The sequence below is a fragment of the Diabrotica undecimpunctata genome, chromosome 1 (assembly GCF_040954645.1).
Source record: "Diabrotica undecimpunctata isolate CICGRU chromosome 1, icDiaUnde3, whole genome shotgun sequence".
Classification (NCBI taxonomy): Eukaryota; Metazoa; Arthropoda; class Insecta; order Coleoptera; family Chrysomelidae; genus Diabrotica; species Diabrotica undecimpunctata.
Window position 1 is genome coordinate 122,329,381 of NC_092803.1, and position 9,191 is coordinate 122,338,571.

The window sequence follows — 9,191 nt, forward strand, 5'->3', positions numbered from 1 at the left end:
AAACACACCATCTCTTCGTTGACTTCAAAGCAGCCTATGACAGTGTGAAAAGAACTGCATTATATAATGCAATGATAGACTTTGGGATCCCACCTAAGTTAGTTAAGTTGACCCACCTAACAATGCAAAACGTAAGCTCATGCGTTAGAATTGAAGGAGAAAACTCTACGTTCTTTGACATTAATAATGGTCTAAGACAGGGGGACGTGTTGGCGTGTCTGCTCTTTAATATTGCCTTGGAAAAGGCAATCAGACAATTAAATATTAGAATGAATGGAACTATTTTTAATAGATCGACGCAAATTCTCGCATTCGCTGACGATATAGTTATAGTGGGCAGAAGTATGAGAGACATGGTGCAGTGTTTTACAAGGCTTGCGGACGCAGCAAGTGAATTAGGACTTGTGGTAAACGAGGAAAAAACCAAATATATGTTGGTTTCTAAAAACCCTCGAAATATCCAAGAAATAATTCAAATTAACAACCATACCTTTGAGCAAGTCAAAGAATTTACATATCTTGGATCGCTAGTAAACGCAACAAACACGACAAGCGACGAAATAAAAAGACGCATAGCAATAGCAAACAAAACTGTTCACGGCCTCCGGAGACATTTAAAAAATAAAAATATAAAACGTGCACTAAAGCTTAATATATACAGGACCTTAATAAGACCAGTTTTGATATATGGGGCTGAAACGTGGATCTTATCTCAAAATGATAAAAGACTTCTTGGTATTTTTGAGAGAAAAATTCTTAGAAAGATTTTTGGGGCCGTAAATGAAAATGGGCTATGGCGTCGAAGATACAACTTTGAACTGTATCAGTTATACACCGATCCAGATATTGTGAAATTCGTTAAAGTGCAGAGACTTAGATGGGCTGGACACATTGCTAGGATGTCAGATCACGAATACACGAAGAGATTAACATTTTCACAACCAGAGGGCACAAGAAGCAGAGGACGACCACGAATGAGATGGATTGATGATGTGGAAGAAGACCTACAGATTCTAGGGGTTAGAAGATGGAGGGAAGTTGCCAGGAATCGACAGGAGTGGCGACTTCTTTGTGAGCAGGCCAAGATCCACAACGGATTGTCGAGCCACTTATGATGATGATGATGATGATACAGGAAGCAAACGTTAATCGAACAGGTCTGATCTACCACAAAAAACATCACTGCTTAGCATTTGCGAACGACTTGGTAATATTGGCTAGAAGAAAAATAGAGCTGATGGAAACAGTCATGAAACTGAAAGAGGGTAAAACCAAGGGAATGTATACAGGGGCGGCTGGTCCTATGAGGCAGGTGAGGCAGTGCCTCACCAGTATCAATCGACTATTTACGTTCTTTAACTACAATTTAACTTTTTGGAATTTTCTAAATAACTTTATTTTCATTATGATAAAAAATTAAAATATGTACACCCCTGATGTCTTATCTTTGTATATTTCTTCATAATCTACGGGCCGGACAAGGGACAAGCTTAAACCACAAAATATTAAATAAACAACGGCTCCATTTTCCGCGCCAGCTTCTAATATATCATCTGTGCATCTCATTCTCTCTTTAAAAATTATAGCCGCCGAGGCAAGCCTCACGGCATTGCTCTGTCTGACATATTAGACATCACATTATCTAGCGAAATTCAACATGATTTATTTATTTTCTGCCCACGATTTCACCGAACAAGAGAGGCATGCCGCTCTGGTTTGGTGTAGTTCTTTTAATTAGCAGCGTTGCCGTTTGGGTACAAAGGTACCCAATTCGCTACATTTTTTCCCTCGGGGTATAAAAGTACATTTTAAATAAAACATAGATTTTTATTTGAAAATTGTAACATTGTTATGTTGTAGTAGAGTATTTTCCTTTAGTAGATGGTACTATACATATTGTTCTATTGTTTTCCGATTTAACAAAAAATATTTCTTTCTATGCATTTACCAGATTGGCAACATTGGTACATTTTGGAACATTTCTGCAAAATTGTTGTAGTAAGAGTAAGTAGTAGTTAAATTACTTCCTGTTGACCTCTTTGTGCGGCAGGATCACGTTTGACGTATCTCGTGTTGTTTTTCATTAAAAAAACAGTAAGATTACATGTTATATAATAAGTGCAGTGCAATTCTAATTAAGTTTTTTTAATAATTTTGGTGGGTTTGTTTTTGTGTGCAGGATTTTCGGTTTTAGTGAAAAATGGATTTAGCACCGAGCACTTCGTCACAACTTTCCCAGGTAAATGTAAATATTCGTAATACTTGTGATCTCGTAAATTTTTTAGTCAATCAGCAGAATTTTTCAAGTCATTCATATGAAGATAAATTATATATAGTTAAAGTCGTAAAACGACCTATTCCAGATTTAAGTAAACATCTTGTTTCTATCGGTGGCGTCGGAAAACCAAATCGGGGATTTCAAAATGCATGGTACGAAAAGTTTGACTGGCTTACGGGTAGTATAACATTAAATAAATTGTTTTGTTGGCCATGCATTTTATTTGCCACAGCTAATACTAGCGACAAAGTTTGGTTCAAAAGTGGTTATACTGATTTGAAAAATTTGTCTCGGAGTCTATTGTTACACAATAAAAGTTCTCAACATATTACATCGAATTGCAAGCTTACTCTTATGAGAAAACAAAAGCAAAATATCGCCACAGCACTAGACAATTCGCGTAAAATAGATATTGAAAATTTCAATGCTAGGGTTAAAGAAAATCGGCAAATTTTAAAAAGCCTTATAGATATTACGTTACACCTCTGTATGCAAGAGTTACCGTTTAGGGGGCATGATGAATCTAATGAATCTTTAAATCGCGGGAATTTCAAAGAGCTAGTTGTTCTTGTTAGTAAATTTGACACTAATTTAAAAACATTTTTAGAACATGATAATGACTCTAGATCAGTTTTTTCTGGGACATCTAAAACCATACAAAATGAATTAATCGATTCAATTGCTTTTGTTATAAATAAAAAAATATTGAGGAAGAAATTTCAAAATCATTATTCTTTTCCTGGCAGGTGGATGAGACTACTGATATAAGCTGCCATTCACAACTATCCGTTATTTTTCGATACGTAATAAACGATAAACCAGTCGAACGATTCATGGGATTTTACGATGTAAGTTCCGGGCGTTCTGCTCAAGATTTATTTGAATTTTTATCTACCAAATTTCGAAAGTTCAACTTGCATAGTAAATTAGTGGCTCAGACATACGATGGAGCTTCTGTAATGTCGGGAGAAGTGAATGGTCTACAGGCAAAAATTAAATCTATAGCGCCTCAAGCCATGTTCATTCATTGCTATGCACATGTATTTAATTTAGTTTTAAGTAACGCATGCAGTTCAATTCAACAAGTTAAAGTTTTTTTCTCAACCTTATCCGGTTTTTCTTCATATTTTTCTAAATCTACAAAGCGTACCCAAGTGTTAGAACACATTGGAGGAAATCGTATACCTTCTAATGTAGCAAGTCGCTGGAATTTTACTTCACGCGCAGTTCTCACAGTTAATAATAATAAGGATAAATTACTTGAGACCTTTGATTTTATTATTAATAGTCGCGATTTTGATGACAAAACAATAAGAAAAGCAGTAGGTTTAAAAGCTTTTTTAGAAGATCCTCAGAACATATTTTTTTTAGAAATATTTTCGTTGATTTTTCATCAAACTGATACTGTTTTTTCCATTCTACAAAATAGAAATACAGACATTGTTAAGGCCAGAAATTTACTTCAAAATACCCTAAGTAAAATACGTGAATTTAGGAGTAACAGTACTTATTTTGATACAATTTATGAAAAACTGGATACCGCTGCGTTACACTCGAAACGTCGTCGTAAGGGAGTTGAAATGACTGATAAAACTCAACAATTAAGGCAAATTTTTTTTGAAATTCTTGACATTATAGCAACCCAAATAGAGGTTAGGTTTTGCGACGTTGAAAAATTACATTTCTTTGATCTGTTGAATATATCAAAATTTCCCATTTTTGCTAAAGAATTTCCTCATGATCTATTAAAAAACTTGACAACGCAGTATAATATTTTTGATATAAATCAACTAAAAAGTGAGTTATCCGCTATGTACGGGAATGATATAATAGAAAATTGCGCAAGCCCTTATGAAATGTTAACTTTTTTTCACGATTATGATTTAAAACTTTGTATGCCAGAAGTTTTTAAATTATTATGCATTTGTGTTGTTTTGCCAGTGACAAGTGCTTCTGCAGAAAGAAGTTTCTCCGCGCTAAAAAGGATTAAAAATTACATCAGAAATACAACTGGACAGACACGATTGAGTAATATGGCAAAAATCTCAATTGAAAAATCATTTATAAAATCACAGGATGAGAACGTTTTTATAGACGATGTAATAGATCATTTTGCAGAACAGAAGTCTCGCAGAATTCCTTTAATTTATAAAAAACTTTAAATTTTAGAACTCAGTTTTCCTTTTAGAATTTATATTTTTTGAAGTTTTTCTAAAATAATTATAATTTTTAAAAATCGTGAAATAAAAAACCAAAAAACAAAATTTAACCCTTTGTTTAAGTTTATTTAACGTAAACGGCCTCACGTTATGATGTCACAAAATCGACCTTCCGACTAACATCTTACGACGAGAACGATCAATGGAGATATGCTAGACCGAAGCTTCAACTGAAGGGATATGTGAGAGCGTGAAGAAGATGGCACTAGATTAGCAGTCGCCATTTATAACACTTACTAACAAATCTCCCAGATAAAAAATACCTACTAACCCCCAAAAAATATAAAAATCCCAAAAAAATTAATAAAAAATATAAAGATTCAAAAAAAATATAAAATAATAAAAAATTCACAAAAAAATTATAAAAATAAAAAAAGGCCACGGGAGAGGCCACCTAGATCCTTGAGGCTACAACTTGGCCGCTAACCAAGGTGCAGGCTCGAGGATTAGAGCTCCCTCGTTTTTCGTTCGCTTTTATCTCACGATACGAGATTTCATGATAAACCGGAGTAAGTCGCTTAACGACACCTTGGGTATCATTTAAGTTACATTTATGAGCACCCTATTACACATGGTGCTCATAAATACAGCTCAATCGCGGACTTTTTCAAAAAGCAGTCAGCCCTTATGTTGCACCTTCAGTGCACATAAGGGAGGGTGGAGGAGGGCTTAGGAGAGCTTTGAGGTGAGGATGACTTTTGTTGATCCGCGCGCGTATCGTCAGAAGTCCTTCTCACGCCAAGTCATTGTTTGCTGGCGCGAGCAATGCCTCCTTAGCCGGGTATGACTGGAGCAAAGAGAAGCTAACCATAATAATAATAATTTTCCTTAAGTGTAGTGTGCCTCACCATCTTGTACTATCACGAGCCGCCCCTGAATGTATATAAATGAAGTATATGGAATGCACAAATAAGAAATGCGTCCGGGGCCGGTACAAAACAATGATAACAGCAAAGGTAACATAACATAAATTCAAAAAAGTAAGAAAATTTCAGTACTTAGGAAATGTCTTCACAAAATAACCTAACTGTGAGGAAGAAATACAGAAAAAAATTATGTCTGGCATTGGCGCTGTATATGCTCTCAATAGGTTGTTAAGAAGCAAAAATATATCTGGAAGAGCAAAACTAAGGACAACTAAGACAAGACCGTAGTAAGGACAATAGTAATGATGTATGCTTCTGACAAATGGGTCACAACAAAAAAACACCAGGAGTTTTTATTAGTTTGCAAAATCTGGTGGTAATATATTAGCGGTAATTAAGGTTCAAAGACATAGATGGTTGAGCCATGTGCAGATAATGATTCTATCTAGAATTTCCAAAATGGTACTACCTAGTGCATTGGCAGACAAAAGGCGAAGAGGAAGACCGAGGTCAAGATGGAGCAACGAAGTTAAAGAAGATATGAGAAGACTTAACGTAACGAACTGTGAAAGAAAAGGATGGGACAAAGAATAGTACATCAGCCATGGGCCTACATATTAATATCATTATTAAACAATACCCACCAAGATAATTTTATATGTAAAAATTACATAAGATGTCATTTAAAACATTGTGCAATATTATGTGACCTCTCTACACTCATATTCGATGACCAGCTAGCTCATCCGATCTAAATAAAGTTGATGTTATCCTTATTTATTTTGATTTTGTGTATAGTTCAGTATATACGTACAAATTTTGTGTACCTACATTACAAAGTGATCATTAACAAATTAAGAAGTGGGAATACCTTGTATATTTGAAAATAATTTAAAAATTTTTAGCTGTACTCGACCCATTTTTATGTAGATACCAATTTTTTGTATCTTTTTAAACGTCTGAAATATTGAACTCTGGAGTATAAGTTGATCAACCTGTACTTATGTGTTATAAAAGATAAATAAAACTTGTTTTAAAAGTGTGTACTTGTGTAAAAAGAATATCTATGTGAACAAAATAACTGTACCAAAAATCAATAAAATTAAATTAACCTCAAAATATGGTTTATGATTAAATAATATAATAACATAATTTTATCATCTCTTTATAATTACTATAAAGCGGCGGAGTGGGGTTCTCCCAGAACGGACGCTCACGGACAAATGCTTATGGAATGGATAGGAACTCTGGACTTAGTTATCTTAAATAATGGTCTTAATAATGCTGCGAGAAAAATTAAAGACTGGACCGTGCTGCCGGATGACACTGCTACAGAACATAGCTACATTAGCTTTTCGATCGTCGGAGTAGGGACTACCAACGTGGAGTCATCAGCGAACCAAACAGGAAGCAGAGGTGAATATAGAACGGACTGACTAGCGCTTGATGAGTATTTTAGATAGTTGATAGAGAGGAGAAGATGCCAACCGCCATCGTCAGCAGGACTTGAATCAATAATAAGAGAGACTATGAGAAATTGCATAAACGGGGTAGATGAAAAAAGAAAAATGCCTTATTGATGGTGCGAAGAGATCGCCAATAAGAGCAAGGAATGCATTGCCATCAGAAGACATGCTACGAGGGCAAGAGGTAGAGGAGAAGTAACCGAAGCTAGCATAATGGATATGGTATACTGAAGGAACTGAACAGGAATATCCGAGTCGAGAAGAAGAGGTACTGGAGAGAACTGTGTGACAAGTTGGATGAGGACGTTTAGGGTCAGGGGTACAAAATCGTAATAAACTAGTTCAAGCTATCAAGTATCAAGCTCTCTGTATGAGATGCCACTGAATAGGAAGCTTGAGGTTACCAGAGAGCTGTTTCCACCCGGCCATCATTGGCATGGAGTGCAGTGAAGCTGTACCTTTTACCGTAGACGAACTCAACGAAGTGTTGGCTGCCCTAAAGACACGAAAGGCTCCGGGACTCGATGGAATGTCACACGAAGCTGTGAAACGCATTTTCAGTATGGAGCCGACGTGGCTTTAGGAACACATGAATGTACTGCTTGAAACTCAGCGATTTCCGGCAAATTGGAAGATCCTGAGGCTCATGCTACTCCCAAAGGGGTAAGACAAGTATCGACCTGTTTGCCATTTGTCGTGCATAGACACAGTGATTGAAGAGTCAGGCAGGTTGTCTGCCAGGCAGTACGGTTTCAGAAAGAACAGGAGCACGGTGTATGCGCTGATGGAAGTCTTCCGGGACTCGATGGAATACCACCAGAAGCGGTGAAACGCATTGGCAGTATGGAGCCAACGTGGCTTTTGGACCACATGAATGTACTGCTTGAAACTCAGCGATTTCCGGCAAATTGGAAGATCTCGAGGCTCGTGCTACTCCCAAAGGGGGAAGACAAGTATCGACCTGTTTGCCTTCTGTCGTGCATAGGTAAATTATACGAGAGGCTCCTAAGAGGGCAAATAGACACAGTGATTGAAGAGTCAGGCGGGCTGTCACTCAGGCAGTACGGTTTCAGAAAGCACAGGAGCACGGTGGATGCGCTGATGGAAGTCTTCCGGGAGTTACGCGGGGTGGGGGTTAACAAGAGGTGGACAATCCTACTGTTGTTTGACGTCCGAAATGCTTTCAACACATTAAAATGGAAAGAGGTAATGAAGGTGTCCGAGCTCCTCCGACTATCTGTCAGAGAAGAAAATTTTGGTAGAGAAAGGAGTAGTGGTTGATGTGACGGCTGGAGTGCCGCAGCAGTCGGTCCCAGGACCCACGCTGTGAAACTTGGCATATGACGGGGTTGTGAGTCAACAATACGGAGAGGGTGTAACCCCTTTCACATTTGCGGATGACCTCGCTATGCTGGTAGTGACGCGGGGCAGAGAGAACCTTATCTTTGGTGCATAAAGTACATGCAACCAAGTCGAGAAATTGATGAAAATGCATGAGCTAGAACTGACTACGGGTAAGACCCAGGCTATAGTTCTCAAGGGAGCAAGGAAAAGGGACGGGATAACATTCGAATGTGCAGGAAAGAGAGTGGTTCCAAAAAAATGCGTGAAGTATTTAGGGGTGACTCTGAGTCAAGACGGAAAAGGGGAAGACCACGTAAAAGCGGTGACTCAAAGAGTTGCAGTGAGATCCGCCGCATTGGGGGGGAACATGCCCAACATCGGAGGGTCCAAAACTGAGAGAAGGAGGACCCTTCATTCTGTTGTGCAAACGATCGTCCTCTACGCTGCGCTTGTCTGGCGTACTGCAATTATAACAAAGACGTACTGAAATCACCCCATCTGAGCAGATAGGAAGAGTCTATTGAGTGTGGCGTGGGCATACAAAACAGTCTCTGCCGAGCCGTTGGGAGTTATCACCGGGTGTATTCCGATGCACGTGCTAGTGAAGGAAAGAGGAAGAATATACGAGAGAAGAAATGAAGACATAGCAACAGAACGTTTAAAAAAAAGAAAGGGAAAGGTCCATAATGGTGTGGCAAGAAGAATGGGAGGAGATGAGAAGGAAGGCGCAGTGGACGAAATCGTTGATTCCTAATTTGATAAGATGGATGGATTGCGGGCAACGGCGTTTGGATTACTTCCTGACGCAGATGCTTACATGACATAGTTACTTCAGGGCATACCTTTACAGATTTTGAAAGGCAGATAATGACAAATGCCTGTATTGTGAAATATCAGACAGTGTCTCACACACTCTATTGGTATGCGATAGATGGATAGATGAGAGGAACCTGCTTGAGAGAGAGCTAGGAAGTAAGGTGCAATCAGTCACGGAACTGGTGGAGGAGATGCTTAGCTC